Raw genomic sequence first — 17581 nt, forward strand, 5'->3', positions numbered from 1 at the left:
TGGAGAAATGTCTGTTCATGTCTTCTGCCCATTTTTTAATTGGATTATTTGGGTTTTTTCCCCCATGTTGGGTTGTATAAGTTGTTTATATATTTTGAATTCTAACCCTTTATTGGATATGTCATTTGCAAATATCTTCTTCCATTTGCTAGGTTGTCTTTTAGTTGATTGTTCCCTTTGCTTTGCAAAAGCTTTTTATTTTGATATAATCCCAATTATTTATTTTTGCTCGTTTCTCTTGCCTCGAGAGACATAGCTACAAAAATTTTGTTATGGCCGATGTCAGAGAAATTACTGCCTGTGCTCTCTTCTAGGATTTTTATGGTTTCAGTTTCACATTTGGGTCTTTAATCCATTTTGAGTTTATTTGTATAAATGGTGAAAGACAGTGGTCCAGTCTCATTCTTTTGCACGTAGCTGTGCAGTTTCTCCGATAGCATTTGTTGAAGAGACTGTCTTTTTCCCATTGCATAGTCTTGTCTCCTTGCCAAAGATTAATTGACCATATAATCATGGGTTTATTTCTGGGTTTTCTATTCTGTTCTCTTCATCTGTGTATTTTTATCAGTGTCTGTGCCAGTTCTGTAACGTTTTGATTACTGTAGCTCAATAGTATATCTTGATATCTACAATTGTAATACTTCCAGTTTTGTTCTTCTTTTTCAAGATTGCTTTGGCTGTTGGAGGTCTTTTGTGGTTCCATATAAGTTTTAGGATTGTTTGCTCTAGTTCTGTGAAAAGTGCTGTTGGTATTTTCATAGAAATTGCATTAAATCTATAGATTGCTTTGGGTAATATGGACATTTAAAAATATTTGTTCTTCCAATCCATGAGCATGGAATATCTTTCTATTTGTTTGTGTCATATTCAGTTTCTTTCATCAGTTTTCAGACTATAGATCTTTCACCTTCTTCTTTGTTTATTCTTAGGTATTTTATTATTTTTGGTGCCATTGTAAGCAGGTTTGATTTTCTTTTCTTTTTGGCAGGTGGATTGTCTTCTTAATTTCTCTTTCTGCTGCTTCATTTTTAGTGTATAGAAATGCAGCAATTTCTGTACATTGATTTTGTATCCTGTGACCTTACTGAATTCATTTATCAGTTCTAGTAGTTTTGAGTGGAATCTTTAGGGTTTTCTATATATAATGTCATGTCATTTGCAAACAGTGAAAGTCTTACTTCTTCCTTACTAATTTTGATGCCTTTTATTCCTTTTTCTTGTGAGATTGCTATGGCTAGGACTTCTAGGACTATGTTGAATGAGAGTGGTGAGAGCAGACATGCTTGTGTTGTTCCTGATCTTAAGGGAAAAGCTCTCAGTTTTTCAGCATTTAATTATGATATTAGCTGTGGGTTTTTCATATATGGCCTTTATCATGTTGAGTTATTTTCCCTCTAAATCTACCTCATTGAGGATTTTTATCATGAATGGATGTTGTGCTTTGTTAGATGTTTTTTCTGCATCTGTTGAAATGGTCATATGGTTTTTATCCAGAACTTGTTGATTTGTGAATGTTGAACCACTTTTGATTCCAAGGAATAAATCCCACTTGATTGTGGTGAATGACTTTTTTACTGTATTGTTGGATTCTGTTTCCTAGTATTTGTTGAGGATTTTTGCATCTATGTTCATCAGAGGTATTGACTTGTAGTTCTCTTTTTTTGTAGTGTCTTTATCTGGTTTTGGTATCAGGGTAATGCTGGCCTCATAGAATGAATTTGGAAGCTTTCCTTCTTCTATTTTTTTGGAATAGTTTGAGGGGAATAGATATTAACTCTTCTTTACATGTTTGGTAGTATTTACCTATGAAGCTGTCTGGTCCTGGGCTTTTGTTCGCTGGGACTTTTTTGATAACCTACTTAATTTCATTTCTGGTAATTCATCTGCTCAAATTTTCTGTCTTCCTAATTCGATTTTGGGAGGTTGTATGTTTCTAGGAATTTATCCATTCCTTTTAGATTGTACAGTTTGTTGGTGTATAATTTTTGGTAATATTCTCTTATCCTTTGTATTTCTATGGTTTCAGTTGTTATTTCTCCTCTTTCATTTCTGATTTTGTTTAAAATTAAATTTGTTCTTAATTTTTTAAATCTGTTGTTTAAATGAAAGTGTGTGAATCCATTTTATAAAGCTTCCTTACAAATGAGAAATAAAATGCTACTGAATTAGTTCAATCAGTTTTCCATATGACTTGCTTTTCACCATCTTTCTGCCACTCTTTCTATCTTTAAAGATATACAGGAAGGGATAAGGACTTAGGAAGGAGGCTACATATTTGATAATTTATTTTATAGTGGATTTGGTTAAATATTTAATGGAGATGATTGGAATTAATACTCATATAGTTGACAATCTCATTTTAGCTACTTTCTTTCATTATTCTTCATCAGTGTCTGTGAGTTAAACTGTTATGTGTAGAGTCCAAAGAGAATCACTCTAATTAATTTACAAGTTGAATCACCATATTGTATATCACACAGATGGTTGTGAAGATTCATGAGATCTATATACAGCAGCACAGCATCTGGCACACAGTAAGAGCTCAGTACATGATAGGTGGTGGGTATCATTTCTTTTATGACTAAAGTACAGAGTTTATCTGAAGCACTAGTTTAAAACTTATGATGACACAGTTTGGGGAGGGATACAGTGGGGTGTGTAAGAGTGGAAGGAAAATATTAACCTATACTAGCCTAATAAGACTAATTAGCTCTGGTAGTAAGTGACAGATGTGTCATCCAGATCACCCTTAATAAATCCATTTCATACATATGAATAAGAGCTCTAAGCATTCCTTTTCTGTCCTAGCCTGGATACTGCTCATAGTCTGTCTTTTTGTTATAGGCCAATGAAAAGCTATGTGGTTTTTTTTTTTAGGATTTTATAGAGTTAGACCGAGAGGAAGGTCTTCAAAGGGTGGAAAAGAGTGAACTAAGTGTTATTTGGAGAATAATTGTAAATACATCATGGACAAGCTTTTCCTCTTGGATAGAACGAGAGGTTGTAAGATCTGATTAAATGCTTCAGAGTAAACATCCGAAAGTACAACCTCAAAGAAGGTTTAGTAAATAGTAGAAAAGATTACTTTTTAAGCTTGTAATTGTCTTCCCCAGCTTGTTAGGTTTGAGATTGCCTTCTCCAGAGAAACAAGCATTATTTTTAGGGTGTAAGTATAGTCCTGTGGGGTTGATGCACTGTCACGCATTCTCAGGAGCCAGTTCTGAGCTTAAAGAATTGTATTAATAAGTATTTTTTTCTACTTTATTCCAGTGAGCTAAAAAAAATTTTTTTTTGCTCTTGATTAGAGCTTTGTCAAACACATTCCAAGAAAGAAATTTAAATGTTTTCAAAGTTTATTTAAATAAAAATCTCACAAGCAGAGTAAACAACAGTGGCTGGTGGCTGTGTGGCAGTGTCCACAGAGACTGGCCAGGCGCTGACCGAGGCTGGGGCCCCTGAGGCCATTCCAGCCCCATCTCATCACGTCATCCTCTGGCACCACCCCAGATTTAGCTCTTTGTAGATACTGGTTCTGTCCTGTTTTCTCCTCTCCTACTCTGTTTCCTTGCTTTCCATTTTTTTCTCTGGAACTTGCTCCGTTTTTAGAGAGGACTCCTCAGTGCCCTCAGACTCTTCTCAGGATGCTCACTTCCCTGAGGGTAGTGCTTTCTGGTGCTTCCCTCTCATGGGAAGCTGCTCTCTCTCTGGCATATCTTCCTATCTGTGCACTGTGGTGGGTTGGTAATATTCTCTCTCTCCTCTGCCGCTTCCAAACAACTGCTCTTCTTGTACAGAAATCTCGTGCTGTCCGCTTCTGTTACTTTTTTTTCTCCAGCAATTTGGTATAGAGTTTATTGGTCGACTTTGTTTCTGACACATACAGTTCCAAACCTTTAGGCAGAATAGAAAATTGTTCTCTTAATACACATCATCTGATTTTCTATAAAGGAAAAAATAGATATATTTAAAAATATAATTAAAATGTATAATATATATTTAAGTGTATATCTCCAAGTTTTCTTTTTTTTTCAATTAAATGCTTAACTTTATTTATTTTTAAAATTAATTTATTTTTTATTATTATGTTCAATTAGCAGCATATAGTACATCATTAGTTTTTGATGTAGTGTTCAACGATTCTTTAGTTGCCTGCCCACTGTCATCTGCCACCAAATTGTGTGATTTCTTTGATAAAAAGAAACCATAGCTCTGTATCCTTGACTTCCCCTCTATTTCACTGCTCTGCTTACCTAAGCACACTTCTGGCCATGTGACCACCTGCGATTATTCCACCTTGGAAATCCTGGGCTCTCATTCCCCCTTCCTAACTGCCCTGGCAAGCTCTAGCACTCACTGCCACCTGAGCCCATCTTCCAGTCTCTTGACCCCCCCATTTTCCTCCCAGTTTATCAGCCCTTCCTGGATGTACTTTCTTTCCTGGGTGGACTAGGTTCAGTCACTTTCCCAGGAGTTCAGGTCACATGTCCAACCTGGATTGTTATACTAGCCTCCCACCAGTCCCCTTGTCACTGTGAATCCTCTTCATCAATTTCATTTTTCACATTGTCCATAAATTATTCTTGTAGATCACAGGTCTGATCCAAGGAGTCCAGCCCAGTCCCATACCTATGTGTGACCATAGGCTAGTTTTCATAGGCTAGGGGAAGCTGCCCTCCCACATTTGACTTGGTACACAGCCAGGGTTCTGCACCCTGGTTTTCTGGAGGGAATGGCAAAGACACTGAGCTCCCCTCTGGGCCAGCCATGCTCACCCACACATCTGCATCCCTAGCCCAGGTGCCTTCACCAGGGCCTTGACTGACGAGCTTTCCTCCCCTCTGAGTCAGAACTTTCTCTTTCTATCCTTCCTTCTTTCCCTCCCACCAGCCCTCAGGTGCATAAAATGGCAGGAACGTTTTGTCCACTACTCCTCGGCAATGAGAGGATTTCCCCCACCTGCCTGCATGTCACCTGTGGGGTGTCATTCTGTGGGGAAATAAGTGGAACAGAGAAGCAGAACATCCTTTTTGGCCTCTTGTTCTCACTGTGCAGGTACTTTTGGTTTGGCTCATTTCACCTGACCATGAGACACCTGGCAACTCAAAAGAACCGTGTTGCTTCCCCGATTAATATGGCTCCCCATTTTGTTGCACACAGGGCCCTTCATTATATTTCCCCTACTTACGTTTGTATTGTTCTTTTCAGCACTATCTTCTTTGCATTTTACACTGTCCACTCAAAATTACTCATGGTTTCTGAATACATCATGCTGTCGTAGGTCTGTGACCCTTGCACATCCTCTCCTTTCTGCCTGGAATTCTCTTCTCCCATTGTCTGCTAGGTGAACTCCTATTTATCCATGTAAACCCAGCTCACGTGTTGCCTCCTTTGTGCAATATTCCGACCTCCCTCCGACCCAGCGGAGTTTTATATCCTCCAGTTCCTCTCTATCTAGTTCATCCTTCAGTCTTGCACTTCTTATACTCTGTGGTAGTCATTTGCTTATGTCTTCGTGCTTTTTATTCCCCACAGCTGGACCAGGTACTTCTGGAGATAAACGAGTGTGTTTTCAATCGTCTTTATGTTACGACTCTTAATGTAGTATATGCACATAGGAAACAGTCCAGAAATATTTGTTGAATTGAAATAACTTATACCTCATATCTTTGTTTTTCCAGAACTTCAGAGGTTTTTGTCTGGTTGAAAGAAGTCAGTTTTGAAAGCATTTGTGATTCTTAGAAACATTTGGCTAAAATATTTTTAGTAAAACTGAGAACTTTTATGGGGACATAGTAGGTCTTTGAATGCTCTTGATAGTCTTTAAATTTAACATAAAAACTCATTTAACAGTATTGATAAGGCAAGCTATAAAATATGGGGAAATCCTGACACTTAACATTCTGTACCATTTAATTACAGATTTTATGTTACATAAATTGTTTGTCAACACTGAGGTTTTAGAGGTAAAGTCTTATCACGGTCAAATGAATTTTTTTTCCCTCTGCAATGTATGCTGCTTTCTTGAAATTATGAATATTTTCGTACACGTTCATGTTATGTATGACAGTCATTTTTACCTTTTCTCAAGAGCACTAAATTCACACTCTTACTAAAATGCCCTGTTAATTTGATATTTTTTCTAAAGGTCTTAAAATACTTTATACAGGCATACCTCACGGCATTTCACAGATACTGTGGGGTTTTCTTGTTTTATTTTGTTTTGTTTTTTTTAGAAATTAAAGGTTTGTGGCAACTCTGTGTCAAGCAAGTCTATCAATGACATTTTTCCAACAGTATTTGCTCACTTCGTGTCGCTGTCACATTTTAGTAATTCTTGCAGTATTTCAGACTTTTTCATTCTTGTAATATTTGTGATGGTGATTTGTGATGAGTGATCTTTAATGTTATTATAGTAATTGTTTTGGGGCACCACAAACTTCCCAGATAAGATAGCAAACTTAATTGATAAATGTGTATTCTGACTACTCCCCTGACTGGCTGTTCCCATCTCTCTCCCTCTCCTTGAGCATCCCTGTTCCCTGAGACAAAACAATATTGACATCAGGCCAATAAATAACCCTACAAAGACCTGTAAGTGTTCAAGTGAAAGGAAGAGTTGCACGTCTCTCACTTTAAATCAAAAGCTAGAAATAATTAAGCTTTGTGAAGAAGGCAAATCAAAAGCTGAGATAGGCTGAAGGCTAGGTCTCTTGCATCAGTTAGGCAAGTTGTGAATGTAAAGGGAAAGTTCTTAAAGGAAGTTAAAATGCTACTCCAGTGAATACATGAATTAAGAAAGCAAATGCTGATATGGGGAAAGTGTTAGTGGTCTGGATAGATCCAACCAGTCACGACATTCCCTTCAGCCAAAGCCTAATCTAGAGCCAGGCCCTAACTCTCTTCAGTTCTTTGAAGCTGAAAGAGGGGAAGAGGATGCAGAAGAACAGTTTAAAACAAGCAGAGGTTGGTTCATGAAGTTTAAGGAAAGAAGCCGTCTCCATAACATAAAAGTACAAGTCGAAGCTGCAAGTGCTGGTGTAGCTGCAGCAAGTTATCTACGAGGTCTAGCTAAGATACTTCTTCTTTTGGAAGAAGATGCCATCTAGAACTTTCATAGCTAGAGAAGAGAAATCAGTGCCTGGCTTCAAAGGACAAACTGCCTCTCTGGTTCATTGCTAATGCGGCTGATGACTTTAAATTAAAACCAGTGCTCACTTACCGTGTGAAAATCCTAGGGCCCATAAGAATTATGCTAGATCTACTCTGCCTGTGCTTTATAAATGGAACAGCAAAGCCTGAACGACAGCACATCTGTTTACCACACAGTTGACGAAATATTTTAAGCCCACGGTTGAGACCTATTAAAAAAAAAAAAAAGAAAGAAAGAAAAAGATTCCTTTCAAATTGTTATCGTGTACTGACTGGCTACCCAAAAGCTCTGATGGAGATGTCCAATGAGATTAATGTTGTTTTCATGCCTGCTAACACAACATCTATTCAGCTCATGGATCATGGAATAATTTCAACTTTCAAGTCTTACTATTTGAGAAAATATATTTCATAAGGCTCTAGCTACAATAGATAGTGATGTCTCTGATGGATCTGGACAGAATCAGTTGAAAACCTTCTAGAAAGGATTCACCATTCTAGATGCCATTAAAAGCATTCATGGGAAGAGGTCAAAACATCAACATTAGCATAGTTTGGAAGAAGTTCATTCCAACCCTCATGGATGACTTTGAGGGGTTCCAGACTTCAGTGGAGGTGGTAACTACAGATGTGGTAGGAATAGCAAAAGAATTAGAAGTGGAGCCCTGAAAATGTGACTGAATTGCTGTAATCTCACTGTAATAAAACTAATGGGGGAAGAGTTACTTCTTATGGATAAGCGAAGGATGTGGTTTGTAAAAAAAAATTGCTTTATTTGAGTGTAGTCAGCACACAATGTTACATTAGTTTCAGGTGTACAACATAGTGATTCAACATCTCTATATGTTATGCTATGCTTACCACAAGTGTACCTACCATCTGTCACCATACAACACTATTATAATATCAGAAAGTGGTTTTGTTGGGCTGGAACCTATGCCTGGGGAAGATGCTGTGAATATCGTTGAAACGACAACAAAGGATTTAGAGTTTTACATAAACTTAGTTGGTAAAACAGTGGCAGGGTTTGAGAGGAGTGACTCCAATTTGGAAAGAAGTTCTACTGTGGGTAAAATGCTATCAGACATCATCACATACTACAGAGAAATTGCAAAAGGAAGAATCACTTGATGCAGCACACTCCAGTGTTGTCTTATTTTAAGAAATTGCCGCAGCCACCACCCTGATCAGTCAGCAGCCATCAACATTGAGGGAAAGGCCCTCTACCAACAAAAAGATTATGACTTGCTGAAAGTTCAGATGATGTTTAGCATTTTTTAGCAATAAAGTATTTTTTAATTAAGGTCTGTCCATTGTTTTTCTAGATATAATGCTATTGCATACTTGATAGACTGGAATATAGTATAAACATAACTTTTATATGTACTGGGAAAGCAAAAATACTCATGTGACTCACATTATGATATTTGCTTTATTGCGGTGGCCTGGAACCAAACCCACAATATTTCTGAGGTATGCCTATGCATTTTAAGAATCAAAAAGCATTTCTTCTGTACCTGTGAGTTGATATATATCAAGTGGAATTTTCGAAGTGATAGCCTCTGATTTAACAAGTTTATTATCTGATCATCAGTGATGTTTCACACTACCTTGTATCTGCATGTGTGTGTGTGTGTGTATAAAATTAGGGTAAAATCTTAGTATCAAAACATTTGAACTCAGTTGCTGATAATGTTCCTGATTTCATAGACCAAAGTGCTTCATGTTAAATTTCTTATGTACTCAATTGGCAATTTATTAAAATATAAGTAAAACCCGTGATCTGTTCCCAAGTGTTACAGTTCTTCTATGACGTAGTAATTATGTTTATTAGACCTGGCTTACTTTACAAAGCACAGGGCCCTGTAGTTCATCATCTGTTTATTTAGAAAGCAAATTCATTTTCATTCTAATCTTTTCATGATGTGATAATTTCCTTCTTAAACAATGAATGAGATCCATTAAGGTTATTCTGTGAATGATAGAGAAGTTTCGGATGGGCCTCCTGTTACTGTGTCTCAAAGGCAATTTGATATCCTTGAAAATAAGTACATATTACGGTGTCTTACAAGCAATATGATATCCTTGTACGTAATTATAGATGGAGGGACTGGCTAAGCAATCCATTTAGTGCATCAGGTTGTATGAAAGAAGAGACAGCCTGTGCCCTACTGCCAGTAACCTGCCACCACCCAAACCCTACCAGCAAATGTGGTTAGTGAGAGTGGCTGCTGGAGAGTGGAGAATTTAGCTTGGCAGTTTCAAATGTAAGCTTTTTATTGGAAAAAAGGAAGTTATATTAATGGTAATGTCCTTTACTCCAGTGCTGTCTAGGTAATGTTTGATCATCAGTCCCTGTGTTACTATTATTAAATGAAATTATCAGTCCCTCAAACTATAATCCCTTCTGCTTTCCTGTATTATATTCCTACAGCTACAAAGTGGCCTCTGTTGCTTCCTCCATTTAAGCCTCATGAGTAATCCTGTGACTCTTACTTTGCAGCTTGGCAAACTGAGGCTTAGAGAGATTAGGGGCTAACACAAAAGTCAACTCTCAGCACTTCTGATGCCAGCATTTCTGTCTTCATCCCCGTGAAGGTGCTCGAATGTGTTACTGCTGTTTTCTTATAATTATAAGAACAGTCACATAGTGCAGACTGTATTGGAACAAAGTTGAAGAGAGTTCCTGAAGGGAAATGTAGATGTATACTTTAGTCTAGACTTCTGAGCGGGATTGTAAAGAAGTTTGTGGGAGCCAGAGAGAATAAAATTTGGAGCTGGGGGAGGAGAGGGTTCATGAGAGAGCGAGAGAGAGAGAGAGAGAGAGAGAGAGAGTGTGTGTGTGTGTGTGTCTTGTCTGTCTGTCTCACACATGCACACAAATGGGAAAGGGGTGGGAAGAGGGGAAGATATCATGTTAAGTTTAGGTGTGAAATAATATGAAGCTGTGAGATGGGACAAGACAGGAACATCCTAGAAATGTCAAAGACTGAAAATAATTTTAAGATTAGTAGAAGTCATTGATTTTATTCCAGTATGTTCCTAGCATGCTCCAACCGCCATTACCTCTTCGTTATTAGTGTATAGTGTGCTTGACTCCACACCCCAATTCTACATTAATACGTTGTTATGCAGTAGAGGTATATTTACTGTAATAGAAAAAGAAAAACTTGATGTATCAGAGAAGTATACTGTGTAAAAAGAATCTATCTTTCGATGGAAGAACACTTTTTTCAAGCAAATAACTCAATTTAAATTTATATTTATAATATTTATATTAACAATGGTCATTTTTTAAAAGCCCCTTTATGGTTGATGAACCATTTTCTTTCATTATTCACGTGACTTCTTTCTTGCATCACATAGCATTTGCTAGATTTCTGTCCACTTATCTTTAGAAAGGGAGGACAGGGCATTTAGCTAAGCTTAGTTCCTCCAGTCATGAACTTCTCTGCAAAAAGTACAGTTTATGGGGCTAAATCTTTGTTTTATTCATTCTCATTTTTCTAAGTTTTGTTGTATAGGCAAAAAGTATACAGATAAACATTTTAAGTGTATGCCCAGTAAAATTTGCTATGAAGTTTTTATATACTATTTTATACTATTTTACATCATATTTTAAACTTGAAATGGATTCTGTAGGAAAGCAATTCAGTGTTGTAGATTTTAGAGGAAAGCTCAATGTTGTCAATATTGACGTTACTACTATATCAATGTCAGTATCCACTAAAAATTCTGTATTTTAAAATCTAATGGTAAAAAAAAATTCCAGTAAAGAAGAAATTCCTAATACAATATTAGTCATAAATGAATGAACAGTAAAAATAATTGAGATTTGTGAAACATTGTATGTTCATATTATTGCAGTAAGAACTCCATATTAGAAAGCATGTAAAATAGACTTTAAAGTCATAATTTCTGGGGACACCTGGGTGGCTCAGTTGGTTAAGTGTCCAACTCTTGATTTTGGCTCTGGTCATGATCTCAGGGTGGTGAGATTGAGCCCCACTGGGTGTGGAGCCTGCCTAAGATTTTCTCTCTCCCTCCTTTTGCCCCTCCCCCCCACTCGCATGTGCATGCTCTCTGTTTCTCTCTAAAAAAATAAAAATAAAGTCATAATTTCTGTTTTTTAGGAGATTGTGTATGTGAAGTGATGAAAATTTTCTTTCCCCTTGCACTTTCTTATATATACATAATATGCATATACATAAAAACCCAAGAACTAAAGTAGAATATTCCAAATGTTTTGATCTTTAAGGGATAAAATGTCTATATAGTTAAGCCATCTTGGATTTCTTCAGAGGCAGCCTCTACAGGTGTCACTTCTGATTATCTGATTATAATGGTCTTTGATCTCTTCTTAAGTGTGGTTCTTAATTCGTTTCTTATTGATATCTTAAACTCCTCTTATAAATTCTGTCTTCATTCACCATTTTGATTATGGTTTTTTATTTGCATTCTTCAGGCCTAAGCTGAAAGGACATATCCTCAGGTCTCCCCTCAATACTCTTATATATTTATTGCACTCAGCCTTTTTCTTTAAAATCAGTTACCCTGTTTATTTCCTTCCTCACAGCTATCACAGTTTTCTTACTCATTGGTGTCTGCCAACTAGAAAATTATCTCACCAAGGGCAGAGACCTTTTTTCTCTAATTCACTGCTGTATCCCAATATAATAGGGCCTCGGTAAATATTTGATCAGTGTTGGATAAATTAGAGAATCTGGTTCAGCTACTGTAGATCTTCTTTCATACCACCTATCTTGAATCTTGGTCCCGTGACATTCTTGTCTCCAGAATGCAGAGCCTCTTTCATATTCTCACTGCTTTGTGCCTTCCTCATGCAGTGGACTGGCATCTCTTGCCTGGGCAATGGCAAAGCCTCGTAATGTTTCCCTTTACATGTACAGTCTACCCACCAGTGTTATGTCCCTGTGTAGAGATCTTTTTGGCTACTTGGTACTTGTAGGTAGAAAGTTTAGACCCTTGACATGACATAGGGGACCATTCACAATCAGGCCCCAATTTTACCTCTCCAGGCTCTTCATTCCTTGTTCGCATATGCAACCTCTCCTCCAGTCCCTGAGCTCCCAGAGGCTCTGTATCTACCTGAAATGCCCCTTTCCCCCTCTTCTCTCACTTAGAAAATGCTTACTTATTCTTACAACCTAACTCAAATGTCTACTACTCTGAAATGGTTTTTCTATTTAATTTCTTTATTCTCTGTATTTATTCATAGAGCAGTCTGTTTTGCTGCTATCGCTTAATCATAGTACATTCTAATTACTGTTATACTTATAATGAATTAGCTGCTTATGGTGATGGAAAGAATTGGGATTAGTGCTACTTTTTAATGTTTTAGAAGTAATGACAAACTACAGAAATGGATCTTGAGATAAGAGTTGAGGAGGATGTGAAAGACGGGTCTATAAACCTCAACCTGGGAGAAGCCGTGAGTGACCTGGGTGGCTTGGTGAAGGTTTGAGAGAGCATAACAGCCATACTTAGCTGTCACAAATGCTCAGGAGTGAAGAAGCACTCAATTTCAGAACTAGAATCAGTTGGCAAAATTCATTCATTCATACAACAGATATTTAATGTGTCTCTTGCGTGATAGGTGCCACTGTAGTTAATAATAGCTAATATTTATTCCACACTTACTCTGTGTTAGATTCTAAGATTTATATGTGCATTAATTCATGTAGTTCTCACAATAAGCCATGCATTAAGTGCCATTATTACTTCCATTTTTATTGGGAACAAAATAATGAACAAGATAAATGTGGTTTCTGTCCTCACAGAAGTTACACTCAAGTAGGAATGACAGTATAGGAGCAGCCATTCCAGCAGTGTGATGAGGGACACAGTAAGTGAACGCAGGGCCCTGTGGAAGCACCTAAGAAGAGCGCCTAACCTAGGGAAGGAAACATTGTCTTTCCTTTGCCAATACAAATAGCTACAACTGTTTTAAGTTAGCATTATGCCTAAACTGATGAATCACTAAATTCTACTCCTGAAACAAATAATACAGTATATGTTAACTAAATTGAATTTAAATAAAAAATTTTAAAATAGGGGCACCTGGATGGCTCAGTTGGTTAAGCCTCTGCCTTTGGCTCAGGTCATGAGCCCAGGGATTGAGCCCTGCTTCAGGCTCCCTGCTTAGTAGGGAGTCTTTTTCTCCCTGTCCCCCTGCTCATGCTCATTCTCTCAAATAAATAAATAAAATCTTAAGAAGAATTAAAAAAATTAAAAGCATTATGCCTAGACATCCAAGTTCAGGAAGCACAGAGAGTTCCAAACAAGATGAACCCAGAGGTCCACACCATGGCACATAATAATTAAAACGTCAAAGGTTAAAGAGAAAATCTTAAAAGCAACAAGAGAGAAACAAAAAGTTACATACAAGGGAAAACCTATAAAGCTATCAGCTGATTTTTCAGCAGAAACTGCAGGCCAGAGGGAGTCCTCTACAACAAAGAACACTGCAGGTTATCATTCAGATTTGAAGCAGAGATAAAGAATTTCCTAGACAAACAAAAGATAAAGAATTTTATGACCACTAAACAAGCCTTACAAGAAATATTAAAGGAACTTCTTCAAGTGTAAAATATGGCCGTAATTAGACATGAGAAAATTATGAATAAAAAGATGTAAAATATGATAAGGTGGAGAAGGGAGTAAAAAGGGAAGAGAAGGGGAAAAAGATGTTTTTTCTCTTCTTGTTTTTTAAGAATGTGTTTGAACATAAATGACCATCAAATTAATATAGACTGCTGTTTCCTTAGGTTGTTATGTATGAGCTTCCTGGTAACAAACCCAAAACCAAACATAACACTGTAGAAACTCATCAGTCACAAAGAGAGCAAAAGAGAAAAAAAAAAAAGGAACAAGGAGAATTACAAAAACAACCAGAAAACTATTTAAAAATGGCAATAAGTACATATATATCAGTAATTAAATGTAAATGGCCTAAATGCTCCAATCAAAAGACGTAGGGTGGCAGAATAGATTTAAAAAAACAAGACCCATCTGTATGCTTCCTACAAGAGACATACCTCAGACCTAAAAACATGTACAGACTGAAAGTGAAGGGATAGAAAAACATTCACCGTGCAAACGGAAGTGAAAAAAAGCCAGGGTAGCAATACTTATATCAGACAAAATGGATTTTAAAACAAAGACCAAAATGAGACAAAGAAGGGATACATACGTGATGATAAAGGGATCAATCCAACAAGAGGTTATAACAGTTGTAAATATCTATGCACCTAACACTGGAACACCTAAATACATAATTAAGACCATACATGAAAAATCCACAGCTGGAACACCTAAATATGTAAAGCAAATATTAACAGACATAAAGAGGGAAACTGATGGTCATACTATAATAGTAGGGAACTTTACCACTCTACTTATATTAATGGATAAATCATCCAGACAGAAATTCAGTAAGGAAACTATGTCTTTGAATAACACATTGGACCATATGGACACAGATATTCCATTCAAAAACAACAGAATACACATTCTTTTTAAGTCCACAGGGAACATTCCCCTGAATAGATCACATATTAGGCCACAAAATGAGCCTCAATAAATTTTTTTGAAGATTTATTTATTTGAGAGAGAGAGAGCACACACGTGAGTGTGGGGGAGGGAGAGGTAGAGGGAAAGGAAGAGAATCCTCAAGCAGATGCCCCCGCTCACTGAGCATGGAGCCCAACATGGGGCTTGACCCCAGGACCCTGAGATCATGACCTGCGCCAAAATCAAGAGTTGGATGCTTAACTGACTCAGCCACCCAAGTGCCCCACAAGCCTCAATAAATTTAAGAAGATTGAAATCATAACCATGCGTCTTTTCCAGCCACAACGGTATGAAACTATAAATCAATCACAAGAAAAAAAAAACTAGAAAAACACAGATATGTGGAAACTAAACAACATGATATTAAACAACCAATGGGTCAATGAAGCAATAAGAGAAGAAATAAAAAATACATGAGACAAGTGAAAATGGAAACATAACAGTCCAAAATCTTCGGGACACAGCAAAAGCAGTTTAAAGAAGTAAGTAAATAGCAATAGAGGCCTACCTCAAGAAATAAGAAAAAGCTCAAGTAAACAGTCTAACCTTACACCTAAAGGAACTAGAAAAAGAAAGCCCTTAAGGTGGGCAGAAGAAAAAGGAAATAATAAAGATCAGACCAGAAATAAGTGACATAGAGACTTAAAAAAACAACAGAAGAGGATAGATGAAACTGAGATCTGGTTCTTTGAAAAAATAAACAAAATTGGCAGACTATCTTAATCAGTCTCATCATGAAAAAAGAAAGGGCCCAAGTAAATAAAATCAGAAATGAGAGAGAAGTAACAACTGACACCCCAGAAATACCAAGGATTTATAAGAAAAGACTATGAAAAATTATATGCCAACAAACTAGACAACCTAGAAGACATGGACAGATTCTAAGAAACATACAGTCTTTCAAAACTGAACCAGAAAGAAATAGAAAAACGGAACTGACCAATTATGAGTAACGAAATTGAATCAGTAATCAAAAAATAAAAGTCCAGGACCAGATGAATTCACAGGTGAATTCTACCAAACACATAAAAAAGAGGTAATACCTATTCTCTTCAAACTATTCCAAGAAAAGAAGAGGAAGGAAAACTTCCACATACATTCTGCAAGATCAGCATTATCCTCAACCCCAAACCAGCCAAAGACACCACAAAAAAGAAAACTAAGGCCAATATTCCTGATGAAGATAGATGTAAAAATCCTCAATAAAATATTAACAAACTACATACAACAATACATGAGAAAATCATTCAGCACAGTCAGGTAGGATTTATTCCAGGGATGCAAGGATGCTTCAGTATTTGTAAATCAAACATCATACACCACATCAACAAAACTAATGATAAAAATGATATGGTCATCTCAGTAGATGCAGAAAAAGTATCTGACAAGATTCAACATCCATTCGTGATTAAAAACAACAAAGTGCGGTTACAGGGAACATACCTCAACATAATTAAGACCATATATGAAAAATCCACAGCTAACGTCATACTCAGTGGTGAAAAACTGAGAGCTTTTCCTCTAAGATCAGGAACAAGACAAGAATGTCTATTCTTGCCACTCTTATTCGGTATAGTATGGAAAGTCCTAGCTACAACAATGAGACAAGAAAAAGAAAAAAGAAGCATCCATATTGGTAAAGAAGAAGTAAAACTTTCACTATTTGCAGAAAACATGATACTATACATAGAAAACCCTAAACATTCCATCTAAAAACTACTAGAAGTAATAAACAAATTCAGTAAAGTGGCAAGATACATAATACCCAGAAATCAGAATTGTTTCTATACACTACTAATGAAGTAACAGAAAGAGAAATTAAAAAAACACCATTTACAATTGCACCAAAAAGAACAGAATACCAAGGAATAAACTTAACCAAAGAGGTGAAAGGCCTGAAACACTGATGAAATCAACTAAAGACACAAATAAATGGAAAGATATTCCATGCTCATGGATTAGAAGAATTAATATTGTTAAAGTAGCCCTGTAACCCAAGGCAATCTACAAATTCAGTGACATCCCTATCAAAATACCCACAGTGTTCATAAAACTAGAATAAATAATCCTAAAATTTGTATGGATCCACAAAAGACCCCAAATAGCAAAAAGCAATCCTGAGAAAGAACAAAGCCGGAGATATCACAATCCCAGATTTCAAGATGTACCATAAAGTTGTAACTGGCACAAAAATAGACACATAGATCAATGGAATAGAGTATAGAGCCCAGAAACTCATGATTATATGGTAAATTAATCTATGACAAAGGAGGCAAGAGTACACAATGGGGAAAAGACAGTCTTTTCAACAAATGGTTTAGGGAAAACTGGACAGCTACACATAGATGAATGAAAGTGGACCACCTTCTAACACCATACATAAAAATAAACTCAAAATGGATTAAAGACCTAAATGTAAGGGGCACCTGGGTGACTCATTTGGTTAAGCATCTGACTCTTGGTTTTGGCTCGGGTCGTGATCTCAGGGTCCTGGGATTCAAGCCCTGCGTTGGGCTCTGTGCTGGGTGGGGAGTCTGCTTGTCCCTCTCCTGTCCTCTCCCTTTGCCCCTCTCCGCACATTCTCTTGCTTTCTAAAATAAATAAAATAAAATCTTTTTTTAAAGCAACCTAAATTTGAGACTTGAAACTATAAAAATCTTAAAGAATACAGGCAGTAATTTCTCTGACATCAGCTATAGCCATGTTTTTCTAGATATGTTTCCTAACTTAAGGGAAACAAAAGCAAAAATAAACTATCAGGACCACATCAAAATAAAAATGGTTTTGTACAGCAAACAAAACCATCAGTAAAACAGTAAGACAATCTACTGAGTGGGAG

At 36.8% G+C, this 17581-nt stretch overlaps 1 protein-coding gene across 2 annotated transcripts in view; it reads left to right on the forward strand.

The window, feature by feature from the left end:
- SPIRE1 (spire type actin nucleation factor 1) overlaps positions 1-17581 on the forward strand; it is a 213448-nt gene that overhangs the window by 102689 nt on the left and 93178 nt on the right. The window lies entirely within an intron of this gene.

The sequence above is a fragment of the Ursus arctos genome, unplaced genomic scaffold (assembly GCF_023065955.2).
Source record: "Ursus arctos isolate Adak ecotype North America unplaced genomic scaffold, UrsArc2.0 scaffold_34, whole genome shotgun sequence".
Lineage (NCBI taxonomy): Eukaryota > Metazoa > Chordata > Mammalia > Carnivora > Ursidae > Ursus > Ursus arctos.